Source organism: Sparus aurata, chromosome 16, assembly GCF_900880675.1.
Source record: "Sparus aurata chromosome 16, fSpaAur1.1, whole genome shotgun sequence".
In the NCBI taxonomy this organism is placed as follows: domain Eukaryota; kingdom Metazoa; phylum Chordata; class Actinopteri; order Spariformes; family Sparidae; genus Sparus; species Sparus aurata.
In genome coordinates, this window is record NC_044202.1 from 15,255,566 (window position 1) to 15,274,568 (window position 19,003).

The following is a 19,003-nucleotide window of genomic DNA, read 5'->3' on the forward strand; positions in this document are numbered from 1 at the left end:
TAATTGTTCAAGGAAGAGCAGTCATAGTGTAGGCCTAGAGTTTGTGTCTTTACCATAACTTTAGGAACAATCAGTAGATGGGTAAATGTTTAAACTGTGACAAAGAGCAGAAAATCACATGATATGCAAAAGACAAGAATATGAGTCTCAAGAAAACCTTGCATCATTGCAACTTGCCCCTTAAACGGTAGACTGCCCCTCTGTGCATGTACACAAAAAATGTGCTCATAGTTGTTTTTCTGTCCAGCATTGCGGAGTCAAAGCTTGTGCATAAACTCCACGCTTGCTTAATGTATGTACACATTTGCATCCCCTACATACATTCAGACAGACTTCGGGGGGACCGCTGGCTTGTGTAGAAGTTTTTCTAAGCCTCCCATAAATATTTCTGTGAAAACACTTTCTCCTTCAGGTAGAGCTCGTCTCTGTGTCGTGTTGCCTGTCGGTGCTGGTGAGACGTTTCTTTGGTAATTCATTTGCAATTAGGAAATGTAAATCAGACAGGTGCTGCTGGCATCTATCAGAGTCTGTATTTGTTTTACCTAAGGCATCTCAGATCCTCCCTTTGTAATCACACGCACGTGCACGTTTGCACACCCGAACACGTGCACGCACGCAGACACAACAAGGTCACCTCCACGTATCACTTTGGGTCTTTCTACTGGAGTCTGAGGAGACTTAAGACGTGCCGCCTGAGTCGAGAGGATAAACTTTTTTTTTATTCGGAGGAAGGAATACAGAGTCTGCCTTGTTTCTGACTGACATATGTTCACTGTGTGTGAGAGAAGAACTGGGATCAACACTCTCTGCGCATAAGGAGAGGTACAGCTGCTAGATAGCATTGCTTAGTTTGCGTGTGTGAAGTGAGGGAAAAGTGTGGACGTGCGCGCGCGTGGTGGGGCACACGGGAAAGCACACTTTCATCGGCGTGGCGATGTGTGTGTCTGCGTTTGCGCGCGAGAAGAGGCGAGTGACTTCACACAGGCGTAGTAGTAATGAAGCGTGCCAGTGTGGAGAGAGTGGAAGTTGAGTGTCAAACTGGTGAGGAGGAAGGAAGAATCTGCAACATTTGGTTTTCCAGTATGTCACATTTCCACCGCATTTTAATCACCTTTATTAATGCCAAATACTGAGCATGAGAGATAAATCCTTGTTTACAAAGACTGACCAATATGACAAATGTGCAATTTTAATATTTGGACCGCCGACAAGCAACTTTTAAAAGACAGTTTTTAATATTCAGATACCCTCCCACACACGAAAATACGCACGCCGTCCACATTTATAAACACACACACACACTTATTACACACACAGTGTTTTATACCACTGGCAACTGCCTTATTCCCACCAGCTGTCTGAATGCATAAAACCCAGGCTTGTTGTTAAGTCTGGGGCTTAAAAGCACTGCCAAAAAGAAAGCTGGGCAGGAATAACGGCATTAATTCTGTGATTTGAGCCACCGCTCAGACTCAGCATTTAAAAGTGCTTAAAACTAGCAGCTGGTGTCAACAAGGTAATAAAAGCAGGCACGAGGGATCACTCCGCCTGACTCGTGTTGGGCAGCGGGTCGTCCGTGTTAGTTTAAATGGCACTGATGCGGCCAGAGAGTAGACACTGGCACGGGCCACAGCCCAGCCATACTGCCAGTGAAAGAGAGGGCGGTCGGGGTAATGTGAGATAGTGATTTGTAGTTTATCAGCTTGTGTCACAGAAATATCACACATAATAGACTGATGCTGGCACGTCACACCCTCCGTCTTTTGTTCCCTGTGTTGTGTCTCCGGCTCATTTTGGTTTTTAGAAGAGCTCTGCCAGTGACATCACTCTCACTGCAACGTCCCCCCCCCCTCACTTCAGGTGAGAGGTATCATTTGCCACAGCTCCTGCCAAGTCAGGAGTTGGAAAACTTCAATTTCCCATGCTCCGGAGACGGTGCCAGAGGTTTGATGTACATTACCCAACCCCTTGAAACAAGAGCTGACGTGGACTTGGATTGAGCTAAACACTCCGCGGCAACATTAGCTAACCCCAGGACCTCCGTATCATCTTTCTCACTGTCTCTCCGCCTCTTCATTACTTCCTCCCTCCCTCTCCGCTCTCACTTTTCCTCCTTTGTTGTCCTTCCCCACTGATGGCGTCCTCGTCGGCTAAGGTTGAGATTCCTGTTAAAAAGTCAGGTCTCGGCTGGACTCGGGCCACAAAGTGCATTATGATCCACCTCCTCCCTGCTACCCATTAACTTGTCCTTCACGACGTGACAGCGGCTTGTAAACGCCTCGGCACTTCAGCACTCAAGCTCCCCTGCTCTTAAATCTGCACGCCGCAGTCTGTAAAACATCTTGACTGTCCTCGCCACTTTGCACTGTTGCAGATCCCTTTGAAAGTGAAACACAGCCCGCGAGTCAGCGCGAGTGTTTGCACATCATCGCACCGCACAAAAACAGGATGGAAAACCGACCAATGATCAGTGGCTGCTTTAGTAACTTCGATGGCTCCTATCCTAATATAGGTCATTTTAAATCCACAGCATGATGAAGCACATTTTCTGTAAATCATAAGAGGTGTTTTTGTCTGTTGTGGAGGCCACACATGGAAGAAATTAGCTCTCTGATTCTCTGATTTGTGCCAGGTTGCCTTTGAACATGTGGCCAATGTTATGAAACGGTTGGAGCTCGGTTGGGTTTAGGCTCCAATGAAAATAGAAAATAAAAAGCTTGGTTCGGTTTATGAAAAGATCATTTTTGGGGTTAAAATAATAAGTCAACAAACTCCTGGACAAAAGCCTTGTGTTTGACGCATCCACCCCCCCTGAGCAGACTGTCATTTATTATGCTACATCATCTGACTTTCCTTAAGACTCTCTGGCACCTTTTTGGTAGAAAAGTCCTGAAGGCAAGCTTCTCCCATGTGTGTGAAGACCAGTCTGCGGAATAATTTGTAATTTCCAGTTTTCTGGTCTTCTTAGACATAAACCACGTCCCTGTGACGTACAGTTAGGGCTGGGTATCGGTACTCAATACTTTTCAGGTATTGACCGAAACAACCCAGTACCAAGTAGTATCAAAACTGTGCCTGTCAAACGATACCTCCAATCGATTCTTTTGTTCCCAGATAAAGAAAAAAATGACTGTTTGTATGGTTTTGCTCGCAGCCAATCACCGCAAGTGTTCTTCGATTCAACGCGGCGTGTGATTGGTCCACGGACAACAACAGTTTGGCGGGTGAGAGCAGGTGAGAGTGAAGTGCAGTGAAGCTGCGGCGGAGTTTTCAGCTCTCTGCACAGCAGCTTTCCAAAAAAAAATTAAAAATGCCGCCTAAACGGTCAGGAGTATGGCTCTTCTACGAGCACGAGGGGCCGGGGATTAATGCCTGCAAAAAATGCGGCAAGCATATTTTTGGGAAATCTGGGAACACCAGCAACATGATCAAACATCTGATAATACATGGAGAGGACTTCAGAGTGGAGAGCTGCACAGTGTTTAGCAAGAAGCCGGCTTCAACACCAGCGTTGTCATCTAAGGACGACATAGAGCAACCGTCGATAACTCCAGGTAATATATTTTGGTTACTAGGTTAACAGTAATCGTCTATCCCAAGGTCTCCGTATTGAATGTAGTACTCAATTGGTATCAGTATCATCTTAAGGGTACTGGTATTGGTACTGGTATCGAAAAATTTCAAACGATACCCGGCCCTACGTACAGTAAGTAGCCCCTTTTTTAGGTATGAGCTTCTTGTTTTGTCACGGCTGGTAGGAGCACCTCTCCTGTTCTGCATCATGTTCTCTCTCCTCCAACTTTGTTTATGTTGCAGTCATGCACATTTTCTGCCTCGACTGTAGCGTGTGGAAGAATGAGAATGACTGAGCAAACTGTGAAATGACAGATTTTCATTACATCACATCATGTAAATCGTCGTATCGCACAACCCCACAAGCTTCCTCACTTACTTCCTTACAACCTCCCTTTTTTCTCACTTCAATCAAATTTTTTTTGGTGAATTCTTGGGAAACTCTGGATACTTTTGGCATTCAACATTGCTAAATTTTAAGGGTCACAGTCCAAAAAAAAAAAAAGCTGGAATCGCAGGTATAATTCAGTGTGTCATACTTGATTGAAATTCTCCTTTATTGCCGGGATGTTTTGTGAAATCTGCACAGAGCTGTCAGTCAAACTGGAGGACGAGTGCAAGGTGTCCTGAAGGTTAATGGCTTAGGAAACGCTGAGCGATTTAAACACCATATGGATAGGCTCATCATCTACAAGCTGTTCAAGGTTGAACCCATCCAGAACACTGTAGGATTGAGATAATAGCCTTCTTCGCCCAACTGTTGTTAAGCTACCAATCTCCTGTCAGCTGCAGAGGAACTGATAGGCATTAGGACCTGACACCCCGAGCAACTTTCTCTCCCTCTCTCTCTTTGCACAATCTTTGACTCACCCCACCCGCACTGCATTCAGCCTCTTGGGTGCACAATACAGAGGTGTTGGTGACACATCTTCTCTTACTTTCTTTCTTCCTTCCTCTCGCTCGCGCCACCATTTTCTTCCTCCCCGTTCCCTTTTTCCCCCGTCACTCCTATTACTCTTCTCTCCCTCATACTCCTCAGCCGCTCACATCCGTTGGAGAGTGGCTCGCCCTCAGAGCCATCTGTTTCCAGGCAGCCTGTGAGTATTGCTGAAATATGTAGGGCCTAATTAATTCAACCAAATTGTTTTAGAATAGATTAATACAATAATGGCAGCACATGAAAGGTTATTTCAAGTACACCACTCAGCTAATCTCATCAAAGGGTAGATTTCACTGCTCCGCACTGGGTGAACACCCACTGCCATATAGACCCTTGTATACAGGAAGCCAATCTGTACGTACTGGAACGCACAATCAAATTGGCCTTGATTTCACAATCAAAATGGAAAGGCAATCAGAGGGAAGATTAATTGGGACTGTACATGATGAAATGAAACTGTATCCTATGTAATACTAATGGGGGACCTGCACACAATTCAATTATAATCAGGTTAATACAGTCCATTACAAACCTGCTAAGATTCCATGAGAATACAGATGGAGACTGAGAGAGTACAGTAACCAAACTTTCTTCCTACAAATGTATAAATACTGGTATTAATATCAGTACATTCCAGTCATGATATACAATATGAAGCTGGCCAAGGCGTCACCAATATCAGAAGTTATTAGCCCCGGAAGAGGTTATGTTTTCACCCATGTTCGTGTGTTAGGAGGTTGGTTGGTTGGTTTGTCAGCAGAATTACACAAAAACTATTCAGTGTATTTCCACGACACTTGGATGGAGGATTGGTCTCAGGCCAGAATAGACCCCATTAACTTTTAAAGTGTTTAAGGAACAGATCCAGTTCGACATTTTCATACATTTTAAAGGGAATACCGTACGTATATTGGTGAAAAGAAATCAGGCGTCTGTAGGTGGCTGGTGTATATGAGTGAGCACAGATTGATGCGACTCCTCGATCTGGTGTTCTTGAATTATGATCATCAATCATGGTTTCAAAGTTAAAGTGATACAGGTCTATCAAGTTTGATATTTTATCAGGCTGGATTTATTTTAAGGGGACTGTTAGGCTGTGGCAAAGGTATGCACTCAACTGAGTGCTGGTACATTAGTACATTACATAATACACACTGGCAATAGACAAGTTTTCTTTTGCTTTTGTGTTTCATGATGAACTATGTTGTTTGCAAAATGTAATGACTATAGAATGATGACACCTTTGGCGTTTAGAATGATTGCCTGTAACCTTCGCCTTCACTGGCAACTTTGACAGCCGCCAGGTGTGAAATCTCTCGGGAAAAGGCTTACTGGCAATCCAGTCGGGCTGGAAACCTGGCAGCATATCTGTCATATTTCACGTCTCCATTAGAGACTTCATATATGGAAATAGATAAAGGTTTTGTCCTGCGTTGTTGGAGGTTGCTAGTCTGAGGAAAAAGGAAACTGTCTTTGCAACAGTGGTGTGAAAAACAGTGATATATTATATAGTGATGGGGGGATGACGTCTGTTTCCATTTTAATTATAAGGACTGGGCTGGACAGGCTGTCACTAGAATTTTTGGTAGATTTTTCTCTTTTTGGTAGTTATTTTGTTGTATCGAGGCATTAATGGTCGACCCTAAGATCATATTAACTCTCATATAATACTACCGCTAATGCTGAATCTCAGTATTGGTATAGGCTTTGGGTCAAAATGCCTGTTTTTAGAGCCAGTAACCTTTTTAGTCGTAGATGGCTCCACTGATCCTGCCAAGCTTTCAGCTCATACATTATAGAAGATGGATCTGTGATTGTTTTTCCCTTTGATGGTTGTTGAACAGCGGAACAGCTGGCGATGCTTTAAATCCTGTGACCTCCAGAAACAAAACAATAGTCACTCACTTGAAAGCACTTTATAAATGATACGACAGTAAACTCATTATGAAGGGTGTCACTTTGAAGCACTTGGTATCCATGTTGGGAAAGACGCATTTACCTTGATGTATTACTGTTTTTTGTTTGTTTGTGATTGTCTATTGATCCCTGAAGGAGAAATTTGACCTTCTGGGTGAAAAATGTCTCCTCATTTATTAAACAACACAATCTGTTGGTCTTGTATTTTATGAAACGCTATTTTTTTTGGGGGGGGGGGTCTTGTAAAATGAAATGGCGGCAGAAGCCGCTGCACGTTTTTGCTTTGCATATGTCTGTCCTGTCCTTGCCATTCTTGTGAATAGATATGTCAAGAATGCTTTAAGGGAATTTCTTTAGATTTGGCTGATCAGATTTTGGTACCAAAGGTTAAAGGTCAAGGTCACCATGACCTAACAAGACATATATGACCATTAATCAACCATTATTATGAGAATTATGACAAAATCTTACACATAGGATGATGAAGTGATGACATTTTACATCCAAAAGGTCAAAGGTCAACTTCACTGTTCCCTATCATTATATTCTGCAAATGTGTGCTGGACATTATTCAATGCCATAGCTCAGGAATAGCAAATTGAGGGGATGTGCAGAGGCATACAACCACCAATCTAGTTTTTCACCTAATAGAGAAAGATTGGTGATTGTCGAGTCTCATTCCCGGGTCGTCAAGTACCGATGCTCTGGGCTGGTGGATTGGACCAGGTCAACAATGGGTAAGGCTCAACAATCTCTACAAGGCTCTACTATCTTTCTAGTCCTTCAACTATAGCTGATCGCTGAATCTCATTCCCACATCATCAAATACAGTCACTATAAGTGTGTGATTCATATCATCGGCAGTCTCCGTGCGTTGATTCAAGCTAAATAAACACAAATAACATTCATCCAGGACGCTGAAATCTTCCCTGGACTTGTGGATCCTAGCGCCGTCCACTGCTCCCTATCGGCTCATTAATCACTCAACAAAAAAAAATGAACGAATTAAACCATCAAGCCGCGAACAATTTTTAAGAGCAACTGTCACATTTTTCAAGCAGCGGGTGTCTCATTTTCAAATGAAGCTCCTCGCTTACTACTCCTGTGAGACGGAGAGGCTATGCCATCAGTCACCTGGACTAACCTCTGCAGGGAATGATACAGACAAGCAGAAGTCACAGGGCTGTTGTTCATCAAGATTAATACCAGCTCAGTGTCCTCCCCAGAGAGGCAAACTAACACATTCCCTACTTGACTTCTAGAGCCGGCTCCTATAGACGGCTCCGGTTCATTAACACCGGTATCATGGCTGAACCACTTGCAATTAGGAATGTGTTTAAGACGGAGCACATACATCGGCATGCACACGCGTCTGGGTGCACACTTACCCTTACATCTACACCTATACACACACACACACACACACACACACACACTCGCAGTGGCAGTGTCGAGTGCATTTTTTAAGAGGAGGAATATGATAATGAACCTGGCTTGATAGAGTAATTAACTGGGCTAAATGGAAATCCCACGAGGTTCAGTGATAGTTAGCAGATGTTCTCTGAAATACATTAAAGACCAAACGTCTTGTGAAAGGGGGAGAAAGGGAGAGAGAGAGAGAGAGAGTGAAAGAGGGAGAATATTGCCACTGTATTTAAAGTTTAGGGATTTTCAAGGAATTTGGGCGTCTGCGGTGGGAGCCTTTAATTCGGAAACAATGTCACTGTAGGGGGACTAATCAGCTGATCAGAGTTATGCGGCCCGTAGAGGAGTAACAATCATCAAACGAGAACGACCTCAAGCTCGCTTTGTTCCTAACAGGGAGCCTTTACGACCAGGAGAAATTTCTGGTGAAGTGGTTAGTTAAATCTGCCTTTGATATGTTGGCGGGAACAAGCCAATAAATGTGACCCAATAAAATAAATCCGGCACTGGAAATGTTCCTGATTTAATAAAGTCCTTAACGTACCACTATGTTTCTCTGATAGAGTAACTATTTTCAGTGACCCTGATGTAATATAGCGCCGTGGGTGGAATCACCGGTTGTCCCTTTTTTGCTTTCATCTCACTCATGTTTTTCTGTTACTGGACGACATTCTTGTTCTGTTTGCAGGATGTTGATTTACAGGGTGTCTTACCTCAGCCGAGTAATCCATAAATTGGATGAAAGAAAATATTTCGACAACGGATTCAACACTTCGGCCATTTTTCAAGCGAAATGTCAAATGTTTGCCGATTTCAGCCTCTTAAGTGTCAGGATTCGCTGCTTTACTTTAGTTGTTTCAAGTGAAGTCTTTTTTTCGGACTGTTGATTGTACAAAAGAGGTTATTTGACCTCATAACTTTGCACTCTTGTGGAATTTGATAGTCTATACAACTGAGAGTAATGAGTTGCAGACTGCGGCTCTACAGTACCTCGCAGTAGCTCCAATAAAAGTAATTTTCATTTTAACGGAAGCATCGTTTTGTCAGATTTCTCCACGCTGTAGCAGCTGAGGACAAGAGCTGAAACGCTGCTCATAGAATGCCATTACCTTTACGCTGATGAGAATTACATTTGAAGTGATAGCTTGAATCATATGAGCCTCAGGAGATGATACACTGTATGAAAAAGACATTTCCCCATTATTATATACACATAACAACAGTTGGAATGGGTTTAAAGGAGCAGAAACATGGAGGAGATGAGCTTATACCTTCTTTTAGTCGCATACGGCTCTCTTCCTCAGCGAGAATAAACGGGCGGCTGGATGCGGCTGACAGGCTCGGTCTATTGCTCGCTCGTTGCCTCCTATACAGCAATAAGAGCGGCACCACCAGAGGCGGTGGAGTCGCACTCCACAGCTAGCTAGCTTGCTAAGTCACACTGAGAAGAGCCATCTGCTTCCCTGTCTGAACTTTAGAACAAAGACGCCAGGCTGTCAAAGTTTCCCTCAAACAGAAATGCACCCTGACTCAATCGTGAGCAGACGCATACAAGGCAGACCGCCATCAACGCATATACATAGACAGTCATACACACACACACACAACCGCACGCACACACATGCACACACTCCACCCACATATGCACACACGTTTTGTCCTTCTGTTCTGGAGACTAATGGACTCTCCCATTCTTAGTTCTATGGCTCATCCGAGCGAACGGATGTAATTTGGGATATTTCCTCTTTTTTGCAAACTCAGAAATAGTTCCCAGAAATAAAAACAACTAAATGAGGCCTGTGGTAAAAAAAACAACAACATGTGCACGTGTTTGTGCTTGTGGAGAGGAACACCTGTTAATATTGAGTTTATTACTGAGTTTTCTTCCAGTCATTCCATGTGGTCAGTAGGTGTAAAGCAGCTGCAGGAAGTGTAGTAATGACTTCCTGTTTACTCCGCCTCCTCCTCCCACCCACTCACCGGTTACAGCCGGCCATGTGGTCCTGCATGGACCAACTCCATCACTAATGAACTGGCACTGGACTCAAACCTATGGCAGACTAAACACCCAAAAATACACCTAAAAAGACACGCCGTCGAGTTTCACCCTGATCTGTCTCACACTCACTCTTACAAGCCGATGCGAATGCTCGTCGGCCGTGAGTGCCACCCCAGATACTTGTGGGTGAGCTGAACTTCCACTGACCTCACACCTTAATGTATTGATCAATCACTGTTCCATTAACGCCGCCCATGCCTCCCTCTAATCTAATCTTTGTTTTCTCTTTTCCGACTCCCGTAGGCGCATCCACACCATCGCACACGAGCAAAGAGGCCAAAGGGAAAAAAAAAGCAAACCTGGAAAACCTTTTAGCGAGCCCTATTTTGACATACATAATGTGTTCCAGAGGAGTACACTTGACTCCTCTGTCAAGCCAATCTGTTTACATTAAGTGTGAAGAATGCCTGAGCGTGAACTCTTCTGCCCTAACATGAGAGGACAGCTGATATCAAGCTATAACACTTGGCCCGGTGCTGTTTTTCACACAGTGTAGCAGAGTGAATTATTAGCCAGGACGATAACTGTCCATAACCTGACAAAAAGAAATACTGCTGACGCTTTGACATCTCGCTATCTTTAACACCTAAGATGAAAACCAGAAGGGCCGAGAGTTACAGTTGTGGCCATATCTGTGATAAACAGTGCAGTTTGAGCATCATTGTCGATAAAACACAACAGTTGTGCGTGCAGACGTGCAACGCTGCACTAACAGGCTGCCATGCAGTCTTCCTCTGTGCTGATGTGGAAGTTGATAAATTGCACTTCTCTCTCTAAACGGACATCCTGCTGGCGAGCACCCCTTGAACAGCTTTCGGCACAATGCAGAGGAAAGTTTCAAATCATAAAGCTAGATCTGCTGTTTGTTTTTTTTGTGTGTGCTTTTTTCGTGAACTGACAAAGATCCAATTAAGATTGAAATGCAGTCAGTGGAGATGCCGCACGTAAAGCACCGCGGTGCAGAGGCGACTTCTGTGCATTTAGTTATCCGTGCCTGTCGCGAGCACAGAAATTTGAGCCTCTTTGGTGTCTGTAACCAAGTCGAGCTCGTAAAAACACAACGATAGAGGTCAGCAACAAGGTTAAAGGTCTGAGCTCTGGGGAGTCAGAGGTCCTAAAACCACTAACCACCACTAAAACCTCAAAGGAGGGAGGGTGTTAGTGTTCAATTATGTAGTAAGAAGTCTTGTACCATTTTTACACCAAAATTAGCACTTACATGCAGTTTCTTTTATGTGAGTGTACCTGCTAAATATCCCCGTCCTTTCCCAGTTCCCACTACTGGTAGACAAGTTTGCATTTCTGTTGTGAAACGTTCGACTGCACATCAAGGTGCAATATTTCCAACACTGCCATTTAGAGTGGGAGCCAATAAATACCTTTGACTCCTGCAGTTTTATGGCTGGGCAGTACATCAATAACATATTTGTATCACAACATGATACTATATATAGACTATATTGTCTCCGGGTTAAGTGTTGTCTTTCCCTCATTTAAAAAGGTTGCATTACAGTAGTGGTGTGATTTTCTGAACTTCCCTGATTGATCTACTAGTTCTAAGACTTGCCTTTGTCCACTTGCTCATAATATCCACATTGCTGATGATTATTTTTCAATAATCTCATTGTGTTAATATTTTGTGAAAGTACAAGCAGCCACCCCAGCAGTATTGTTGCAATATCATTATTGAGGCATTCGATCAAAAACATCCTCATATTTGATTTTGTCAGACAGTCCCGGCATTCATGAATGAAAATAATTAGATTTATATTTGTATTTGCAATAAAGCCCAAACATATAGCAATATTGAAGGCCATATCGCTCAGCCCTATGCAGAGTCATTTGACCCAGGAATTAATGACGATTGTACCCTCTCCCACTGGAGACAAAAGCCAGATGTTAGGAGGGGGTTTGTGGGTTTTTACCCAGTGTGACGGAGATCCATGAATAACAATTAAATAACAAATTATGTGGGTGGTTATTTGTGGTCTTTGCAGACTCCACAGAAACAGTCTTATGTAAACCATAGTGTGTATTTTTCAATGGGTTTATGTTTTCAAATTGCGATATACACGGCTCCGCACATCTTAAATTCAGAAAGTGTGCTCGACGTGGCATACAGCGGTTGCAGCTATAATAGATTTGTCAGTGTGTGACCACCCTGCGCTGCCATGGTAACCTCTTTAATAGTCCACAGAGTATGGACGTGACATCTGCCATGGTGTGCTCGGCTTGTTTGATTATTGAAAGCTCAGGCAAAGGCAAAGGCACATTGATTAAAACAGAAAATGTTCCCCTCGCAGCTCCCGGTTCCTCCAAATGAATTGGACTTTTTGAAATTTGTGTTTCAGTATTAAGTACGAAGGTCAAAGTGTCATCGTTTCTTGCACCATTGTTAATGTTTGGCAGAAAGTGGTTGAGCCTTCAGTTGAGGTCTTAGAGATATGCAGAATCAAACTGTTTCCCAACACATCCCAAATGAATCTGAGCTTGTTTTTTGTTTACTCTATCTACTCCACCCAAGTTCGTTTCCCTCCCACTGAGCACAAGGGTCAGCTCAGTCAAACGCTTCGGTTAATCAGTCCGACATTCCCAGGAAGAGAAAATCACTCCACGCTGGTTAACCATTACCATACTCAATTAATCATTCTCCGGGCCCTATATGAGAATTTTCACGATGCCAGTCTTCTCCTCCTCCTCCTTCCCTCCTCCTCCTTCCTCTTTTTTCTCGTGCCACTGGTCTTACTTCTTCACATCCCTCGTCGTCACCCGCTGGCTTGCATCGGCGACAGAGCCTGCCTTTCATGTGGCTTCCCCGTCCGGGCTCGGAAAACCTGGGTGTCACAAGCGGCCCCCCAAAAGTGCCATCTGCCACCGCCCCTCCAAGCAGATGATAAAGTTAGCATCTCCGCTTTGCATCCTCCCCCCTGAATATGGACAAAGAGACACACACGAGACACACCGACACAAACACACACAGCACCTATAGTCCCAGGTATTGGCATATGTGTGTGTGTGTGTGTGTGTTTGGGTGCCGTGAGAGGAAATGACCACCTGACAGCTCCCTGAAACTTGTTCTCCCCAGAGGTGGACAGGCAAAACATGGAGTTGTATTAGAGGAAGAGGGGGTGACAACAAAATGTAAACTAATTGATATCAACATGAGACTTGCCCAGTGTGGTTATTTCATAGGTAATATTTTTTGTTTTACAAGTTTTCCAAAATTGCATGTTTAAATATGCAAATGCGAATCAGAAATCAGAAAATACTGTCAAACAGCCATAACATTCCACTGTCGCCCCGTTTATAGGAGTAAAATAAATATGCATCCAGCTCTAAATGAGATATGATCAAACCCCTCTGTAAAAACCTTCAGAATATAGATACTAAATAAATAAGAATAAATAAAACTGGAAAGCTTGAGTGGTACAAAACTGAAACTGAAGTGGAAATTTCAGCGGAAAACATGGCCGTAAAATATATGTATTGTGATTTTTAAGGCACAAAAAGGTCAATAGGATAAGAAATTGAACTAATAGATGTCACCTTGAAACTTCCCCAGTTGGTAACTTACATTGAGGCAACTGTTTTTGTTTTATTTTGGACATTTTATTTACACTAGTCCAACAGAATACCAAAATCTCAAAATTGACCAGTGCATGAAAACATTTTTTTCACCTGTAGATAAATAGATAAATATAAATAAACATCACTGTAAACCCCATACTATACATTTTCTCCTCTTCAACAAATTAACATAAGTCGATTAGACATTTTTCTACTTTTATGCATCCAAAGCAGAAGGGGCTTTGGAGAGATGATTATCCAGGTGACTATCCACTGTGCAACTGTAACTTTTTTTTTTTTTTACTGCCGCTTTTGCACAAACTTTCCTTGATTTCAGGAGTAATTAGTGCCTGAAAGAAAATAAATGAAACTGACACTGGTTCACTGAGCACATCTTTTCTACTGTGCTTCTTCAGCTCGGCTCCTCTATCAAGACAGGGTGACGTTTTAATTCTGTCGCCACGTGAAATTTGATGCAGGGATATGTCTCTCTGCTCCGTCTTGACTTACTTCCAGATGGCGATGATAAAGGTGAGTTGAGATTCGGTGCTTACATCAGACAAAGAAAAAAACGGCGGGTCTGTTTTCTGAACCAAAGGATCGGATTTGTGATTAAAGTCCTCGCCTGTCACTCAACGGATTTTGTTGAAATTGGCAGCTTTATCAGAGTACATCTTGCATAGATTAATGTAATCAGATTTTGCTTTAAATGCATTTCACTGCCGCGATAACCCCAAACAAATCCATAATGACGGCTTTAGCCCCGAACTGAAACAAGCCAAAGTGTCTAATGGAGTCATCAGCCGACTCAGATTATCATCATCTGTTTGGGCTAGCTACCTCTGTGTTCCTTGCTCCTGCACACACACACACACACACACACACACACACACACACACACACACACGCGCGCACGCATACCCCTCTGATTCCCAACTACAAGGAGCAAAGAAGCGTCAGGAGATGTTTAATTAAGACAACAGATCAATTAACAGCTCAATTAGCCTGGCTAATTAGGGGCTCAGTTGGAACAAAAGCTCGCTCTCCTCTGCTCTCTCTTTCCTTCAATGTCTCCCTCTCTCTCTCGCTCTCCTTCCTCACCATCACTGCACATGTGCGCGTGCACACTCAACACCCCTCTCGCAGGGTTTGGGTGCAGGACATGGTTTGTCGCAAAACCCCCTCGCAATAGAGCACATAATCCTACTTAATCGTCAGTCCAGATTTTGGCTGAAAATTGCCTGGAAGGGAGGATCGGAGCAGGAATTCTGTCTCGCTCTCAGTTTTATCTGAGAATCCAGGACGCCGGGGATCTCAGAGGACTAATTGAAGTTACAGCAGCCCGGAGGTGGGGGCGCATTTTGGTTAACCTGGCTTTTTCTGTGGCAGCGAGCATTACATCACTCTAACATGTACATGATAGAATATGTAGTGCATGCATAAAACTCACATGAACTCAGTTTCAACCTGAACAGAAATGACGTGTGTGTGTTTATAAGCTGTGCTGCCAGGTGTACTTTCTTGTGTGTGCTGAGGGGGGGGACACTGCTGATGCTTACATGCCTCTGAGTCTACATGTATTTGGCAGAAGCTCACGCTCTGGACCCCCCTGCCCAGTCAATTAGGATGACTGCGCTAGTTGGTACACAGCCCCATTTGTGTGTGTATCTGGTGACTGAGAGGCAGAATGTATGTTTCCTATTCAAATCTGCACACGTTTCCAGTCAGCAGAAAAAAAAAAAAAAGTGTTTCCATGAACTAGACTTATGGCTGAAATTTAAACATAAACATGTCTTAAATTCTACGATGTGTGAATCTTTTAAGTTACAAATACTATAAATAATGCTTAATACAGCCTGAATATTCATCACTCGGTCATTTTGTTAGGTATCCCTCGTATCTCACCTTTTCATTCTTGGTTATAGGGATGCGGAATATGGTAAATAAATAAATATTCACTGATAAAACTATCAATATCATGATGACAAACAATGCTGTTTTGTGACACATTTTATTTAAAAATTCCTGCTTCTGGCATTTTGGACATCGCCCTTGGCCATACTATGATTTCAATGATATTTCGATTAATTGCGCAGCCCTGCTTGGTAGAAACAATTTATATACACCTTCAGGGCATGGACCTTACAGTGTTTCCCACAGAACGGCCATGTTGACTTTTTGGACGCTTTAACCAACATTGCACAGAATTGCATAACAACGACCAGGTGCACTAACAAGCTTTTGCGAGACAACAGCATGAGTAGCCCTATGTTAAACAAGCACGGCCCCACCACTATCAGTGCATTTATTGGAGAGATGAACACCAGAGAACATCTCTCTCTCTCTGTTTCTATGCAGAGCATGTGATCGTCAGTACAGGGAGGGGTAGAGAGAGGGCAGATTGTCAACTAGTTAATCAATCGCGGATTGCGTTGTTTTCTCGGACGGGTGAAGTCTGTGTGTGGGAAACGTGCATTAGTAAATCTTCTGTTAGTCTGAAAAATCTGCATAAATCAGTATAATATAATATAAATTATTCTCCATCTACCATGTCGTGGATTGGCCTGTTGTTTTTTCTTCATGTTTTCTCCCTTCATCACACTTTTGTGATGTGAGGACTTCTTTGCATTCCCCTTAGATTTCAGACAAAATGTGCATAAAAACAGGTGGATGGAAACGCACTTGGAGAGACGGACAGAAGGGGTGTGTGTTTGTTTGTGCCGGTGGAGGTAGTGTAACCTCTGCTGAGTGTGAGATAGATGTCCTCATCTGCCCTTCCCTTGCTGTCCCTGGGGTGTTTGTCTGTGTTTTCGTGTGTCTGCGAGGTACCATGCATGCATATGAACTTGTGTTTGTGTGTGTGTGTGTGTATGTGTGTGTGTCTGTGTGTGTGTATTTGTGTCAAGCAGGGTTCAGATGCCCGGTCACCCCATATATCTCCAACGCAGCAGACAGGTCTGGGGTTCTGTTGCTGATGCACTGTCTTCTCTCATTACTGAGCAGGCCCCGGAGCAGGCCCAGGCTCGACACGAACACACACACACACACACACACACGCACACACACATGGTCTTGCTGGGACAATTAAATGCGACTGGAAACACTGGAAGAATCTGCCCTAAAGTGAAGGAGACGGCTGGAAAACAGCTCCGTACTGATACATGTTGAATTACCTTCAGAGCGTGGCCACATTCGTATAAGACCCCCACCACATAGATACACTCACAGACACGCACACACACACACACACATATGCAACTACACTACCACACAACCACAATGGGACACACTGTGCAAGTCTTGTGACAGGATGACTGACAGAAGGACAGGCTGTGGCCGCATGACTTCCTCTCTCTCTCTGCACACACACACACACACACACACACACACACACACACACACACACACACACACACACACACACACACACACACGCGCGCACACACACACTTCCCTATGTTCCAGTGTTAATACATTGTGTCCTAGCAGCTGTGCGCTCTTGACTGCAGCCACCGTCTGCTCTGTGATCTGATCTGCCGATGACGTCCAGTAGCCACAGACTCTGCTCCTTCCTGTTTCTCTCACACTTCCTGTCTATCTGAACCTGCCCACTCTCTGAAAGGACTCCCGCCAGTTACTCATGAAACCTTTATGTCCAGATTTCATACTGGAGCGCCGACAGCTGCCGGTTTCTCTCTGTTGTCTCTCCCCCTGTTTAATATGTAAATACCTCAGACACACACCTACCTGTCTCTTAGGATATTGACCTCTGATCTTGGAAGTGTGAAAGGCTGTGTGATACATACAAAAACAACAATAACAGCAGAGAATTGTGTCATTTCTTTCTTTGTGATAGGAGGAGAAAAACAACATGGTGCAGAGGAAAGTTCAATCATGAATCATAAACCAGGGGGTCAGAGTATGTGGCTCAGTACAGTACATGAGGCCTACACGCAGGGTTGGCATGAAATATTGATGCGCACACATAAATAGTAATAAAAGGCAAAGTTTGCCAGTTCTTAAATAAAAGATAATTCATAGATATTAATGTGGATGTCTTGGGAGACCGTTTGACCGACATCTACAGCATATCTATATACTGCTGTCTTGTGTGTTGGAGCTGAATCAATTAACTAATCAATTAATCAGTTAGTTACCCGTAATTGAATTGCAAACTATTTTTGATAATTGATACATTTGTTTGAGTGAAAAAAATATGATATTCTCTGATTTCTTTTACTCCTCTACGACATGAATGGAATATCTTTGGGTTGCGTTCAAAAGAGATTTGAAGGATGTCATCTTCTGCTTTGGGGAAACCTGATCCATATTTTTCCACTATTTTATCGACCAAACAACTTATTCAAGAGAATGAAAGGACAAAATAATGCAGTGGTTGCAGCTCTTGTGTGTGTGTGTGTGTGTGTGTGTGTGTGTGTGTGTGTACATCCTGGCCTGGACTGATATGAGGAGTCTTGTGCTGGTAGAAATAGGTCACTCATTAGGCCCTCGGGCTGTCATGTAACTCTGCTTAATCGCTGGCTCACATCATCTGCACTCTCGCTGTGTTTATCCTTTAATATATCCATACCTATCTCTATTATTTCTTTTCTTTTCTTCACTTATATACACCTTTACATTTATATTCCTACAGATGCATAGGTGTACATAAGGAAAGAACAGAGGAGAAAGGGACGTTGAGCGCCGAGCAAACCACGGGAAGATTCCAGCAGTGGATAATTGGCCTTAAGCCATTCCTCTGGCCCGCTGCTCTCTGAATAATGCATGCTCTTTTTAATGAAGCCCCTTTTTGTTGTCTTTTTTTACTTCTCTAGGATGTAGGGTAAAATTAGCATACTCCTGTGTCTGCATCTTAATGAGGGTCTGGCCACTGAGGCTCGGTCGCGCTCAAAGCTACGCCCACTCTCACTGATCTTAGTTTAAAAAGGTAAGATAAGGATAGCCGCGACGAGAAGTCAACGCGCGCCGCCGGTTGATGTAGACAGCGTGGCCTCATCAAAGTCCCTTTCCCGGTGATGTAGGAAAAAGGCATTCACCCAACTGCTTTGTCTTGTGATAGCGACCTCTCTGAGGTTGAGGCTTTGGTTAACTAAAATGTCAACACAAAACTCCTTTAAACTGCCTTTCATTTCAACATGTCTCTCTTTCATGGTCGGCCTCCGCAGCCTAACAGTACGCGAATGGCCCAAAGTACATGCACGTGAACATTTTCCCAGGAGGCTTACAGTAAGAACCCTCTCACCGCTGTCCAGATCTGAGAGTGCCAGACTTGAGCCTTGAGTCTGAAGTGTTTGAGCCCGTCCTTGAGTGGGGCAGGAGAGCATTCCTCAATCATTGGGGCATGTACAACAGTTCCCTAATCCTACTGTAGACCCGCTTTCATCTACAGGCTAATGCTTTGTGAAGCACTGAGCTGTGATCGGGCCCGGCCGCTGGAGTAACTGGTGGAGGCTCAGCAGGTCAAAGGGGGCAAAGTAGGGACGAAAGAGTGAAAGGGGTGG